This window comes from Lissotriton helveticus, chromosome 6 (assembly GCF_964261635.1).
Source record: "Lissotriton helveticus chromosome 6, aLisHel1.1, whole genome shotgun sequence".
Lineage (NCBI taxonomy): Eukaryota > Metazoa > Chordata > Amphibia > Caudata > Salamandridae > Lissotriton > Lissotriton helveticus.
In genome coordinates, this window is record NC_136067.1 from 18,918,755 (window position 1) to 18,937,047 (window position 18,293).

The window sequence follows — 18,293 nt, forward strand, 5'->3', positions numbered from 1 at the left end:
CTACTTCACCCTGATGAAGTGGCCTTTAAAAAAGTGCATCACCATGTACTTCCTAAGATGGAGCATGGCTGGGACGGATCTCGATAGGGTTGATTATTTTTTTTCTTCTTGTTTGTATTACATTACTTATGCTGCTTTGTGCAGCAGTGTTGCAGTTCATGCACTGTTCTGCACAGGTAACACTGCTATAGCAGCAGTGCTCTGCACGCTTGATAAGGTTAATACTGACAATATCACACTGTTGCTGCAAGTAACACTGCACCTTTCACCCATTTTTCTGTGTCTAATGCTTGTAGTTATGTTCATGTCGCTTTATTTCTGTGCAAAATACTCTGGCATTGCTTCTGTTGTCACACTGTTCTCAGCTGATATGAATATACTGTCTGTGTTTTGTTGTTTGCATTCGCCTGGTACAACACTAGGCGAATGGTGTAACATTTGTACATTACAAAATAGGATAATGTGCAATAAATGCAACATGATAGCTATTTGAACTTTAGAGTCCAAGTGCTAAACCTCTGTTTAGCTACATCAATGTTTTTCAAGAAACAGCAACGCCAGAAAAAATACAAATCCTACACCTTTCCTTTTTAGGTCTTGCCTATTCAGCGCGCATGCACTGCTTAGGAGATCTTTAGCCATTGGTCCCCTTTTTAAGCCACTGCTGTGAATGGGTTCCATTGCCTTCAATGGCAACGCGTGCACTTGTGGCAAATCCCTTGTGGGCTCGCGCACTGACACCAAATGTTTGTAATTAATTGGCAAACATATAGTGTTAGCGCAGGTCCCCTCCTCTCTCTCTCCCCCCTGCTGACAGCGCGAGGCGGAGCACCCTTATTTTTTTATGTCAGTCCTCCCGGGGCACAAGTAGGCATCCACTTCTGTCTTTTTGCTGCGATCAACTGTAATGACAGAAGTGGATGCCTGCTTGCACATGCACAAACAACATAAGTGCGTGCATGCCGCAGTCATCGGTGAAAAGTAAATGTCAGTTGTTTAATCACCAGAGTGTGCACTGGACTGAGTTAGGTAAGTGCATTAAAAATAAAAAAAATGTATCTCTGCATGTACTGGATTGAAACTGCAACAAGGCCGGCAGGGAGGCATGGTTTCCTTTCAGACCTCCTTTGTTTGAGAAGTTGTAGCCATGGTATGTGTTTTTGGAAGTTCTGCACTTGACTGGAAGCTTGCAGGGCATTCACGGCGTGTCCTCCACTCACAAGTAGAGTACTACTTCTCCGAGAGAAGAGAACAAGTAATATTAGCTGAGTACACACACCGGTCTCTCTCTGAGCACGCTGCCTAAGGCGGCTAGCAGGAAGGTGTGTTTCACCCCTCCCCCGTCCCTAAACTGAATATTAAAGTATTTGCCTGCCACTTGTTGGAAGTACCATGGGCCCAGGTAGAAATGTGCGCTTTGTCATGGCCTTCTCCCCACTGTACGTGCTTTCTACTTATGCCTTTCATGGACTGCGGGATGTACTACAATATAACAATGCTTTGCCTGAATTTGCAATGATTTGTGGTCCATATGTTGCACCTTGGAACTGTGGAATGCTTACTACAGGGTGGTGGTGATGGGGGAGGGGTCGGCGTTAGGAGTGGAGTTTGGTGCCACCCCATTACTTCTTTTATACAAAATTGTGGTGCATATCTTAAAGAGCTTTAACTGATCCATAGTCCAAATGCTATTCAACACTGTTTATTAAACTTGTTGAAATATGTTTTGCAAATAAAGTAATTCAGTACAATTTCAATTGCTCAGGTGTTGTCTGATCCTTTATTCAATTTCACAGGAACATTGCCTTGTTTTGGGGAGTGTATAAGAACTGTGAGCTTTCAGAAGCTCGTGTTTTTCATCACCAACTTATTGCAAATCTTGATTAATCATGAAAATTGATCCGTACTGGGGCCTCTCCAGTGATCAGCTCTGTTTGCATATTTGGTACATGGCCTCTCCGGAGTAAGGAGCTCCTAGTCAGTGCTCAATGAAACATGAGATTTAGCCAGAAAAACATGTCCCTGCCCTCCACTTCTGGCTTCCGAAGCCCCCTCCCGCCTATCTCTGCCCATCAATATCTGTCCCTGTCCCAATCTAGCTCTTTCACCCTACCAGTGTCTTGTACCCTCGCCATCCCATCCCAACACTCAGTGCCACATAATTACACGTCACATAATTACACTGCACTCAATGCAACATACACTTAAAACACAACTCAGTGCCACATAATTACACATCACATAATTACACTGCACTCAATGTAACGTACACTTCAAATACCACTTAGTGCCACATAATTAAACGCCACATAATTACACTGCACTCAATGCAACATTCACTCCAAATACCACTCAGTGCCACATAATTACACGCCACATAATTACACTGCACTCAATGCAACATACACTCCAAATACCACTCAGTGCCACATAATTACACGCCACATAATTGCACTGCACTCAATGCCACATACACTCAAAACAATACCACTCATTGCCACATAATTACACACCACACAATTACACTCTACTGAATACAACATACACTCCACACAATACCAATCAGTGCCACATATTTATATGATACATAATTACACTGCACTCAATGCAACATACACTCCAAATACCACTCAGTGCCACATATTTACATGCCACATAATTACACTGCACTCAATGCAACATACACTCCAAACAATACCACTCATTGCCACATAATTACACGCCACACAATTACACTCTACTGAATACAACATACACTCCACACAATACCAATCAGTGCCACATAATTATATGCTACATAATTACACTGCGCTCAACGCAACATACACTCCAAATACCACTCAGTGCCACATAATCACATGCCACATGATTACACGGCACTCAATGCAACATACACTACAAATACCAGTCAGTGCCACATAATTACACGCCACATTATTACACTGCACTCAATGCAACATGCACTCCAAATACCACTCAGTGCCACATAATTACACGCCACATAATTACACTGCACTCAATGCAACATACACTCCAAATCCCACTCAATGCCACATAATTTCATGCCACATAAATATACATCACTCAATGCAACATACACTACATAATACCAGTCAGTGGCACATACTTATATGCAACATAATTAAACTGCACTCAATGCAACATACACTCCAAATACCACTCAGTGCAACATAATTACACACCACATAATTACACTCAACCGAATGCAACACACACTACAGACAATACCACTCATTGCAACATAATTATATGCTACATAATTACACTGCACTCAATGCAACATACACTCCAAAAAATACCACTCAGTGCCACATAATTACATGCCACACAAGTACACTCTACTAAATACAACATACACTCCACACAATACCACTCAGTGCCACATAATTATATGCTACATATTTACACTGCACTCAATGCAACATACACTCCAAATACCACTCAGTGCCACATAATTACACGCCACATAATTACACTGCACGCAACACAACATACACTCCAAACACCACTCAGTGCCACAAAATTTCACACCACATAATTACACTGCACTCAATGCAGCATAACTCCAAATACCAATCAGTGTCACATAATTAGACTCGACACATAATTACACTGCACTCAACGCAACATAGACTCCAAATAAAACTCTGTGCCACATAATTACACACCACATAATTACACTGCACTCAATGCAATATACACTTCAAATACCACTCAGTGCCACATAATTACACGCCACATAATTACACTGCACCCAATGCAACATACACTCCAAATACCACTCAGTGCCACATAATTACAAGCCACCTAATTACACTGCACTCAATGCAACATACAATCCAAATACCACTCAGTGCCTCATAGTTATAAGCAACATAATTACACTAGACTCAATGCAACATACACTCCAAATAGCACTCAGTGCTAAATGATTACACACCACATAATTACACTCTATTGAATGCAACACACACTCAACCCAATACCACTCCGTGCCACATAATTATACGCCACATAATTACACTATGCGCAACCGAACATACATTTCAAATACCACTGAGTGCCACATAAGTACATGCCACATAATTACACTGCACTCAATGCAACATGCACTCCAAATACCACTCAGTGCCACATAATTACACACCACATAATTACACTCTACTGAATGCAACACACACTAAACACAATACCACTCAGTGACACATAATTACATGCTACATAATTACACTCTGCTGAATACAACATACACTCCACACAATACCACTCAGTGCCACATAATTATATGCTACATATTTACACTGCGCTCAACGCAACATACACTCCAAATACCACTCAGTGCCACATAATTACACGCCACATAATTACACTGCAGGCAACCCAACATACACTCCAAACACCACTCAGTGCCACAAAATTACACGTGACATATTTACACTGCACTCAATGCAACATACACTCCAAATACCAATCAGTGTCATATAATCAGACACAACACAAAAGTACACTGCACTCAACGCAACATACACTCCAAATACCACTCAGTGCCACATAATTACACTGCACATATTTACACTTCATTCAATGCAACATACACTCCAAATACCACTCAGTGCCATATAATTACATGCCACCTAATTACACTGCACTCAATGCAACATACAATCCAAATACCACTCAGTGCCACATAGTTATAAGCAACATAATTACACTGCACTCAATGCAACATACACTCCAAATACCACTCAGTGCCACATAATTACACAACACATAATTACACTCTATTGATTGCAACACACACTCCACCCAATACCACTCAGTGCCACATAATTATATGCTACTTAATTATACTGCGCTCAACGCAACATACACTCCAAATACCACTCAGTGCCACATAATTACACGCCACATAATTACACCGCACTCAATGCAACATACACTCCAAATACCACTCAGGGCCACACAACTACACGCCACATAATTACACTGCACTCAATGCAACATACACTCCAAATACCACTCAATGCCACATAATTACACGCCACATAATTACACTGCACTCAATGCAACATACACTACACATACCACTCAGTGCCACATAATTACACGCCACATAATTATACCACACTCAATGCAACATACCCTCCAAATACCACTCAGTGCCACATAACTACACGCCACATAATTACACTGCACTCAATGCAACTTACAGTCCAAATACCACTCAATGCCACATAATTACACGCCACATAATTACACTGCACTCAATGCAACATATACCGCAAATACCACTCAGTGCCACATAATTACACGCCACATATTTACACTGCACTTAATGTAACATACACTCCAACTCCCACTCAGTGCCACATAATTACATGCCACATAATTATACAGAACTCAATGCAACATACACTACCAATACCACTCAGTGCCACATACTTACATGCAACATAATTACACTGCACTCATTGCAACATACACTACAAATACCACTCAGTGCCACATAATTACAGACCACATAATTACACTGCACTCGATGCAACATACACTCCAAATACCAATCAGTGCAACATAATTACACGCCACATAATTACACTGCACTCAATGCAACATACACTCCAAATACACTCAGTGCCAAATAATTACATGCCACATAATTACACTGCACTCAATGCAACATACACTCCAAATACCACTCAGTGCCACATTATTACACACCACATATTTACACTCTATTGAATGCAACACACACTCCACCCAATACCATTCCGTGCCACATAATTATATGCTACATAATTACACTGCTCTCAACGCAACATACACTCCAAATACCACTCATTGCCACATAATTACACGCCACATAATTACACTGCACTCAATGCAACATACATTTTAAATACCACTCAGTGCCACATAATTATATGCTACATATTTACACTGCGCTCAATGCAACATACACTCCAAATACCACTCAGTGCCAAATATTTACATGCCACATAATTACACTGCACTAAATGCAACAAACACTCCAAATACCACTCAGTGCCACATAATTAGACACCACATAATTACACTGCACTCAATGCAACATACACTCCAAATACTACTCAGTGCCACATAGTTACACACCACATAATTACACTGCAGGCAACCCAACATACCCTCCAAACACCACTCAGTGCCACAAAATTACACGTGACATATTTACACTGCGCTCAAAGCAACATACACTCCAAATACCACTCAGTGCCACATAATTACACTGCACATATTTACACTTCATTCAATGCAACATACACTCCAAATACCACTCAGTGCCATATAATTACATGCCACCTAATTACACTGCACTCAATGCAACATACAATCCAAATACCACTCAGTGCCACATAGTTATAAGCAACATAATTACACTGCACTCAATGCAACATACACTCCAAATACCACTCAGTGCCACATAATTACACAACACATAATTACACTCTATTGATTGCAACACACACTCCACCCAATACCACTCAGTGCCACATAATTATATGCTACATAATTATACTGCGCTCAACGCAACATACACTCCAAATACCACTCAGTGCCAAATATTTACATGCCACATAATTACACTGCACTAAATGCAACAAACACTCCAAATACCACTCAGTGCCACATAATTAGACACCACATAATTACACTGCACTCAATGCAACATACACTCCAAATACTACTCAGTGCCACATAGTTACACACCACATAATTACACTGCAGGCAACTCAACATACCCTCCAAACACCACTCAGTGCCACAAAATTACACGTGACATATTTACACTGCGCTCAAAGCAACATACACTCCAAATACCACTCAGTGCCACATAATTACACTGCACATATTTACACTTCATTCAATGCAACATACACTCCAAATACCACTCAGTGCCATATAATTACATGCCACCTAATTACACTGCACTCAATGCAACATACAATCCAAATACCACTCAGTGCCACATAGTTATAAGCAACATAATTACACTGCACTCAATGCAACATACACTCCAAATACCAGTCAGTGCCACATAATTACACAACACATAATTACACTCTATTGATTGCAACACACACTCCACCCAATACCACTCAGTGCCACATAATTATATGCTACATAATTATACTGCGCTCAACGCAACATACACTCCAAATACCACTCAGTGCCACATAATTACACCACACTCAATGCAACATACACTCCAAATACCACTCAGGGCCACACAACTACACGCCACATAATTACACTGCACTCAATGCAACATATACCGCAAATACCACTCAGTGCCACATAATTACACGCCACATATTTACACTGCACTTAATGTAACATACACTCCAACTCCCACTCAGTGCCACATAATTACATGCCACATAATTATACAGAACTCAATGCAACATACACTACCAATACCACTCAGTGCCACATACTTACATGCAACATAATTACACTGCACTCATTGCAACATATACTACAAATACCACTCAGTGCCACATAATTACAGACCACATAATTACACTGCACTCGATGCAACATACACTCCAAATACCAATCAGTGCAACATAATTACACGCCACATAATTACACTGCACTCAATGCAACATACACTCCAAATACACTCAGTGCCAAATAATTACATGCCACATAATTACACTGCACTCAATGCAACATACACTCCAAATACCACTCAGTGCCACATTATTACACACCACATATTTACACTCTATTGAATGCAACACACACTCCACCCAATACCATTCCGTGCCACATAATTATATGCTACATAATTACACTGCTCTCAACGCAACATACACTCCAAATACCACTCATTGCCACATAATTACACGCCACATAATTACACTGCACTCAATGCAACATACATTTTAAATACCACTCAGTGCCACATAATTATATGCTACATATTTACACTGTGCTCAACGCAACATACACTCCAAATACCACTCAGTGCCAAATATTTACATGCCACATAATTACACTGCACTCAATGCAACATACACTCCAAATACCACTCAGTGCCACATAATTACACAACACATAATTACACTCTATTGATTGCAACACACACTCCACCCAATACCACTCAGTGCCACATAATTATATGCTACATAATTATACTGTGCTCAACGCAACATACACTCCAAATACCACTCAGGGCCACACAACTACACGCCACATAATTACACTGCACTCAATGCAACATACACTCCAAATACCACTCAATGCCACATAATTACACGCCACATAATTACACTGCACTCAATGCAACATACACTACAAATACCACTCAGTGCCACATAATTACACGCCACATAATTATACCGCACTCAATGCAACATACCCTCCAAATACCACTCAGTGCCACATAACTACACGCCACATAATTACACTGCACTCAATGCAACGCACACTCCAAATACCACTCAATGCCACATAATTACACGCCACATAATTACACTGCACTCAATGCAACATATACCGCAAATACCACTTAGTGCCACATAATTACACGCCACATATTTACACTGCACTTAATGTAACATACACTCCAACTCCCACTCAGTGCAACATAATTACATGCCACATAATTATACAGAACTCAATGCAACATACACTACCAATACCACTCAGTGCCACATACTTACATGCAACATAATTACACTGCATTCATTGCAACATACACTACAAATACCACTCAGTGCTACATAATTACAGACCACATAATTACACTGCACTCGATGCAACATACACTCCAAATACCAATCAGTGCAACATAATTACATGCCACATAATTACACTGCACTCAATGCAACATACACTCCAAATACCACTCAGTGCCACATTATTACACACCACATATTTACACTCTATTGAATGCAACACACACTCCACCCAATACCATTCCGTGCCACATAATTATATGCTACATAATTACACTGCTCTCAACGCAACATACACTCCAAATACCACTCATTGCCACATAATTACACGCCACATAATTACACTGCACTCAATGCAACATACATTTTAAATACCATTCAGTGCCACATAATTATATGCTACATATTTACACTGCGCTCAACGCAACATACACTCCAAATACCACTCAGTGCCAAATATTTACATGCCACATAATTACACTGCACTAAATGCAACAAACACTCCAAATACCACTCAGTGCCACATAATTAGACACCACATAATTACACTGCACTCAATGCAACATACACTCCAAATACTACTCAGTGCCACATAGTTACACACCACATAATTACACTGCACTCAATGCAACAAACACTCTAAATACCACTCAGTGCCACATAGTTACATGCCACACAATTACACTGCACTCAATGCAACATATACTCCAAATACCACTCGGTGCCACATAATTACTCTACTGAATGCAACACACACTGCACACACTACCACTCAGTGCAACATAATTATATGCTACATAATTACACTGCACTCAATGCAACATACACTCTAAATACCACTCAGTGCCACATAGTTACACGCCACATATTTACACTGCACCCAATGCAACATACACTCCAAATACCACTTAGTGCCACATAATTACACACCACATATTTACTCTGCACTCAATGCAACATACATTCCAAATACCACTCAGTGCCACATAATTACACGACACATAATTACACTCTACTGAATGCGACACACACTCCACTCAATAAAACTCAGTGCCACATAATTATAGGCTACACAATTACACTGCACTCAATGCAACATACACTCCAAACAATACCACTCATTGCCACATAATTACACGCCACACAATTACACTCTACTGAATACAACATACACTCCACACAATACCACTCAGTGCCACATAATTATATGCTACATAAGTACACTGCGCTCAACGCAACATACAGTCCAAATACCACTTAGTGCCACATAATCACACGCCACATAATCACACTGCACTCAATGCAACATACACTACAAATTCCACTCAGTGCCACATAATTACACATTACACGCCACATAATTACATTGCACTCAATGCAACATACACTCCAAATACCACTCAGTGCCACATAATTACACGCCACATAATTACACTGCACTCAATGCAACATACACTCCAAATACCACTCACTGCCACATAATTACATGCCACATAATTACACTGCACTCAATGCAACATACATTTTAAATACCACTCAGTGCCACATAATTATATGCTACATATTTACACTGCGCTCAACGCAACATACACTCCAAATACCACTTAGTGCCACATAATTACAGGCCACATAATTACACTGCGCTCAACGCAACATTCACTCCAAATACCACTCAGTGCCACGTAGTTACATGCCACATAATTACACTGCACTCAATGCAACAAACACTCTAAATACCACTCAGTGCCACATAGTTACATGCCACACTATTACACTGCACTCAATGCAACATACACTCCAAATACCACTCGGTGCCACATAATTACTCTACTGAATGCAACACACACAGCACATAATACCACTCAGTGCCACATAATTATATGCTACATAATTACACTGCACTCAATGCAACATACACTCTAAATACCACTCAGTGCCACACAGTTACACTCCACATAATTACACTGCACCCAATGCAACATACACTCCAAATACCATTTATTGTCACATAATTACACACAACATAATTACTCTGCACTCAATGCAACATACACTCCAAATACCACTCAGTGCCACATAATTACACTTTACTGAATGCAACACACACTCCACTCAATAAAACTCAGTACCACATAATTATACAGTACATAATTACACTGCACACAATGCAACATACACTCCAAACAATACCATTCATTGCCACATAATTACACGCCACACAATTACACTCTACTGAATACAACATACACTCCACACAGTACCACTCAGTGCCATATAATTATATGCTACATATTTACACTGCGCTCAACGCAACATAAAGTCCAAATACCACTCATTGCCACACAATCACACGCCACATGTGGAGAAGTGTGGCTCAGGGGTTAGAGGCAGCAGACCCGGAAGCTAGATCGGTCCTGGACCAGGGTTCAATTCCCCGCCTCGGCGGGTCTTGGGCTAAAAATTCCACGGACTCGATAATTCTCGCCCCGGTGCCTCCTTGACTCACGGGTTCACACTCTGCGACTCTGGGCAATAGCTTGCTTAATCTCCACAATGGCCCCTCGCGGCGGGATGCCTGACTTTCACCTTGTGGATACCCTGCTATCTCACAGGGGAATACCAGGAAGGGTTCCCTAAGCAAGCGCCGGGAAACCCACTGCGGGTAGCTGTGCGCTATATAAGCTCAACTACATTTACATTTACATTTACATAATTACACTGCACTCAATGCAACATACACTACAAATTCCACTCAGTGCCACATAATTAAACATTACACGTCACATACTTACATTGCACTCAATGCAACATACACTCCAAATACCACTCAGTGCCACATAATTACATGCCACATAATTACACTGCACTCAATGCAACATACACTCCGAATCCCACTCAGTGCCACATAATTACACGCCACATAATTACACAGCACTCAATGCAACATACACTAACAATACCACTCAGTACCACATACTTATATGCAACAAAATTACACTCTACTGAATGCAACACACACTCCACACAATACCACTCAGTGCAACATAATTATATGCTACATAATTAGACTGCACTCAATGCAACATACACTTCAAACAATACCACTCAGTGTCACATAATTACACGCCACACAATTACACTCTACTGGATACAACATACACGCCACCCAATACTACTCAGTGTCACATAATTATATTCTATATATTTACTCTGCGCTCAATGCAACATACACTCCAAATACCACTCAGTGCCACATAATTACACACCACAATATTACACTGCACTTAGCACAACATACACTCCAAATACCACTCAGTGCCACATACTTACATGCAAAACCAAAGGAAATTACATGCCACATAGATACAATGCACTCAACGCAACATACACTCAAAATACCACTCAGTGTTTCATGATTACAAGCCACATAATTACACTACACTCACTGCAACGTACACTCCAAATACCACTCAGTGCCACATAATTACACTGTACTGAATGCAACATGCACTCCAAATGCCACTGAGTGCCACATAATTACACGCCACATAATTACACTGCACTGACTGCAACATACACTCCAAATACCTCTCAGTGCCACATAATTACACGCCACATAATTACACTGCACTCAATGCAACATACAATCCAAATACCACTCAGAGCCACCTATACACTCCAAATACCACTCAGTTTCAGATAATTATACAACACATAATAACACTGTACTGAATGCAACACACACTCCACACAATACCACTCAGGGCCACATAATTATATGCTACATAATTAGACTGCACTCAATGCAACATACACTCCAACCAACACCACTCAGTGCCATAGAATTAAATGCTACATTATTACACTGCACTCAATGCAACATGCACTCCAAATACCACTCAGTGCCACATAATGACATGCCACATAATTACACTCAACTCAATGCAACATAAATACACTCCACATAATACCACTCAGTGCCATATAATTAAACGCCACATACTTACACTCTACTGAATGCAACATAAGTACACTCCACATAATACCACACAGTGCCACATACTTTGATAAGCTCGAGCATCAATGAGCGCGCACTTAGGACCGGGCCCCCCCGACCTCGCCCCTACCTCGACTAGTCCAGTGGAGGCCAGTCAGCCCCAAGGGGCGACCGGCATCTTAGTTCTTCCGGGTGAAGAGTGATGCACTTCCAATGGGGCAGAGGGCGGAGGCTGGGGACCTATTTAGGTTCCGGGGGTGGAGTTCCCAGCCTCTCTTTCCTCTGCTACACTGGAACGTCGCATGCGCCCAGTGGCGTCTCCCTCTCCCACCTTCTTCAATTTAACTCCCACCCACCCGTCCCTTTAGCTCAGTAGGTGGAAGGGGCGTGTTGCGGTAGAAAGACCTTGGAACAGTAAAATTGACCGACGGAATTGACGGGAGTCCGCCTTGCGTACTTCTAGACGGTAAGCTCTACGCTGAAAAATATGGCCCCGGCTGGGGAGGCTTGGGCGACAGGTTACGAGCCTCCTGGGTCCCTGGGCAGCATGGTGGCCGGAGGGTGGGCCCCTGGAGAGGACGGACAAGGATCAGAGGTTTGGGGCCCACTCCTCATGGGCGCAGGTGCGTTGCACCTTGCGTGGATGCCCTGCATGGAAAATGTGGGCTGGAAGGCCCCTTAGTGCTGGAGGAGAAGAATCCGGCGGAAGAAGATCTGGAAAGTCCATAATAAAATTGTCTTGATAACTGTAAATAATAATTTTGAAATGCCTTGTCATGTTTATGAAATGTCAAATATTAAACATGGCCGTTTTACACCCACGCAAATCTCTGTCGATGATTCTAATGTGGGTTTTCAGGTAACAGGAGGGAGCGGGGAGCATGCTGGGGTATTCGGGTCCTAATATGCTACATATGTACACTGCACTCAATGTAAGATACACTCCAAGTACCACTCAGAGCAACATAATTACACAACAAATAATTACACTCTATTGAATGCAACATACACTCCACAGAATACCACTTAGTGCCACATAATTATTTGCTACATAATTACACTGCACTCAATGCAACATAAACTCCAAGTACCACTCAGTGCCACATAATTACACGCCACATAATAACACTCTACTGAATACAGCATTCACTCCTCATATTACCATTCAGTGCCACATAATTACACACCACATAATTACACTCTTCCCAATGCAACGTAAATACACTCCACATATTACCACACAGTGCTACATACTTATATGCTACATAATTACACTGCACTCAAAGCAACAGACACTCCAAGTACCACTCAGTACCACATATTACACGCCATATAATTACACTCTACTGAATGCAACATACACGCCACACAATACCACTCTGTGCACATAATTATATGTTACATAATTACACGGCACTCAATGCAACATACACTCCAAATACCACTCGGTGCCACATAATTACACACCACATAATTACACTCTACTGAATGCAATACACATTCAACACAATACCACTCAGTGCCACATATTATATATGCTACATAATTACACTGCACTCAATGCAACATACACTCTAAATACCACTCAGTGCCACATAGTTACACACCACATAATTACACTGCACTCAATGCAACATACACTCCAAATACCACTTAGTGCCACATAATTACACACCACATAATTACTCTGCACTCAATGCAACATACACTCCAAACACCACTCAGTGCCACAAAATTTCACACAACATAATTACACTGCACTCAATGCAGCATGCACTCCAAATACCAATCAGTGTCACATAATTAGACTCGACACATAATTACACTGCACTCAACGCAACATACACTCCAAATAAAACTCAGTGCCACATAATTACACACCACATAATTACACTGCACTCAATGCAACAAACACTAAAAATACCACTCAGTGCCACATAATTACACTGCACTTAATGCAACATACACTCCAAATACCACTCAGTGCCACATAACTACATGCCACACATTTACACTGCACTCAATGCAACGTACACTCCAAATACCAATCAGTGCCTCATAGATATAAGCAACATAATTACACTGCACTCAATGCAACATACACTCCAAATAGCACTCAGTGCTAAATAATTACACACCACATAATTAAACTCTATTGAATGCAACACACACTCAACCCAATACCAATCCGTGCCACATAATTATACGCCAAATAATTATACTACGCGCAACCGAGTATACATTCCAAATACCACTCAGTGCCACATAAGTACATGCCACATAATTACACTGCACTAATTGCAACATACACTTCAAATATCACTCAGTGACACATAATTACACCCCACATAATTACACTCTACTGAATACTACATATACTCCACACAATACCACTCAGTGCCACATAATTATATGCTACATATTTACACTGCGCTCAACGCAACATACACTCCAAATACCACTCAGTGCCACATAATTACACGCCACATATTTACACTGCAGGCAACCCAACATACACTCCAAACACCACTCAGTGCCACAAAATTACACGTCACATAATTACACTGCACTCAATGCAACATACACTCCAAATAAGTTCAAGTTCAGGCATTTATAAAGCGCACTACTCACCCAGAGGGTCTCAAGGCGCTAGAGAGAGGGGTTCACTGTTTGTCGAATAGCCAGGTTTTCAGTTCTTTTCTGAAGGAGGTGTGGTTCTGAGTAAGGCGGAGGTGGGTGGGGAGTGAGTTCCAGGTCTTGGCAGCCAGGAATGAGAAGGATCTGCCACCCATGGTGGATTTTCGGATGCGCGGGACTGCGGCGAGGGCTTGGTGGGATGATCTTAGTTGGCGGGTGGGATTGTAGAAGGATAGACGGGTGTTGAGGCATTCGGGACCTAGATTATAAAGGGCCTTGTGTGCGTGGGTAAGAAGGCGGAAAGTAATTCTTTTGTTGACGGGAAGCCAGTGGAGGTTTTTTAGGTGTCCGGTGATGTGCTCTTGGCGCGGGATGTCTAATATGAGTCTCGCTGACGCGTTTTGGATGCGCTGGAGCTTTTTCTGTAATTTTGTTGTAATTCCGGCGTAGAGTGTGTTGCCATAATCCAGTCGACTCGTGACCAGTGCATGGGTGACAGTCTTTCTAGTCTCGAGGGGGATCCAGTGGAAGATCTTTTTGAGAATGCGTAGAACGTTGAAGCAGGAGGACGAGACTGCGTTGACTTGTCTGGACATTGAGAGAGAGGAGTCAAGAATGAAGCCAAGGTTACGAGCATGGTCTGTGGGTGAGGGTGCTGAGCCCAAAGCGGAAGGCCACCAAGAGTTGTCCCAAGCTGAGGGGGAGGATCCTAGGATGAGCACCTCCGTTTTGTCTGAGTTGAGTTTTAGGCGACTCTGTTTCATCCATTCGGCTACTTCTTTCATACCTTCGTGAAGGTTGATTTTGGGGGTCTTTGGTGAGGGAAAGGATTAGCTGGGTGTCGTCGGCGTAGGAGATGATGTTGAGGTTGTGTTGACGTGCGATGGAGGCGAGAGGACTCATGTAGACGTTGAAGAGGGTGGGACTGAGTGAGGAACCTTGAGGTACGCCGCAGATTACTTCGGTGGCCTCTGAGTAGAATGGGGGGAGTTGGACTCTCTGGGTTCTCCCAGCTAGGAACGAGATGATCCAGTCCAAGGCTTTTCCTTGTATGCCGATGTTGCTGAGGCATTCTATGAGGGTGCTGTGACAGACAGTGTCGAAGGCGGCAGAGAGGTCGAGTAGGATGAGGGCCACTGTTTCTCCGTTGTCCAGGAGTACTCGGATGTCGTCGGTCGCCGCAATGAGGGCGGTTTCGGTGCTGTGTTTGGCTCAAAATCCATTCTGTGAGGGATCCAGGGAGTTGTTGTATTCAAGGAAGGCGGCGAGTTGTCTGTTGACGGCTTTTTCGATGACTTTGGCCGGGAAAGGGAGGAGGGATATTGGTCGGTAGTTTTTCAGTTCTGAGGGGTCTGCTGTGGGTTTTTTCAGAAGGGCGCTGAGTTCGGCGTGTTTCCAGATTTCTGGAAAGGTGGCAGAGTTGAAAGAGCAGTTGATGACATCACGGAGTTGGGGTGCGATGATGGAGTCAGCTTTGTTGAAGATGTGGTGGGGGCAGGGGTCAGAAGGTGAGCCAGAGTGGATTGACTTCATGAGGCGAATGGTGTCTTCAGTGGTGATTGGGTTCCAGGCGCTGAGGTAGTTAGTTGGAGGGGTGGGATCTGAAGGGGGTGGGGCGGGTTGATCACTTGGAGTATTCCTGAAGCTGTTGTGGATGTCAGCAATTTTGTTGTAGAAGAAGGAGGAAAGCGCATCGCAGAGGATCGAATCAGTTGGTGGTGTTTGCGGGTGGCTGTCTTGAGGGAGATGTTAGATCTGGGGGTCTCTAGTTGGCAGAGGTAGGTACCACTGTCCAAATAGGGACCCTTGCTTCTAGTCAGGGCAAGGAGATAACCCTCTGAGATAACCCCTGCTCACCCTCTAGGTAGCTTGGCACGAGCAGTCTAGGCTAACCAGAGGCAATGCGTAAAGTATTTGTACCAACACTCACAGTAACACAGTGAAAACACCACAAACTGCCTCCACAACAGTTTAGAAAAATAAAATACCAATCAGTGTCATATAATTAGACACATCACATAATTACACTGCAGCCAACGCAACATACACTCCAAATACCACTCAGTGCCACATAATTACAGGCCACATAAATACACTTCACTCAATGCAACATACACTCCAAATACCACTTAGTGCCGCTTAATTGCATGCCACCTAATTACACTGCACTCAATGCAACATACACACCAAATACCACTCAGTGCAACATAATTACATGCCACCTAATTACACTGCACTCAATGTAATATACAATCCAAATACCACTCAGTGCCACATAGTTATAAGCAACATAATTACACTGCACTCAATGCAACATACACTCCAAATACCACTCAGTGCCTCATAATTACACACCACATAATTACACTCTATTGAATGCAACACACACTCCAACCAATACCACTCCGTGCCGCATAATTATATGCTACATAATTACACTGCGCTCAACGCAACATACACTCCAAATACCACTCAGTGCCACATAATTACACGCCACACTATTACTCTACTGAATACAACATACACTCCACACAATACCACTCAGTGCCACATAATCACATGCCACATAATTACACTGCACTCAATGCAACATACACTACAAATTCCACTCAGTGCCACATAATTACACATTACACGCCACATAATTACATTGCACTCAATGCAACATACACTCCAAATACCACTCAGTACCACATAATTACACGCCACATAATTACACTGCACTCAATGCAACGTACACTCCAAATACCACTCAGTGACACATAATTACACACCACATAATTACACTCTACTGAATGCAACACACACTCCACACAATACCACTCAGTGCAACATAAGTATATGCTACATAATTACACTGCACTCAATGCAACATACACTTCAAACAATACCACTCAGTGCCACATAATTACACG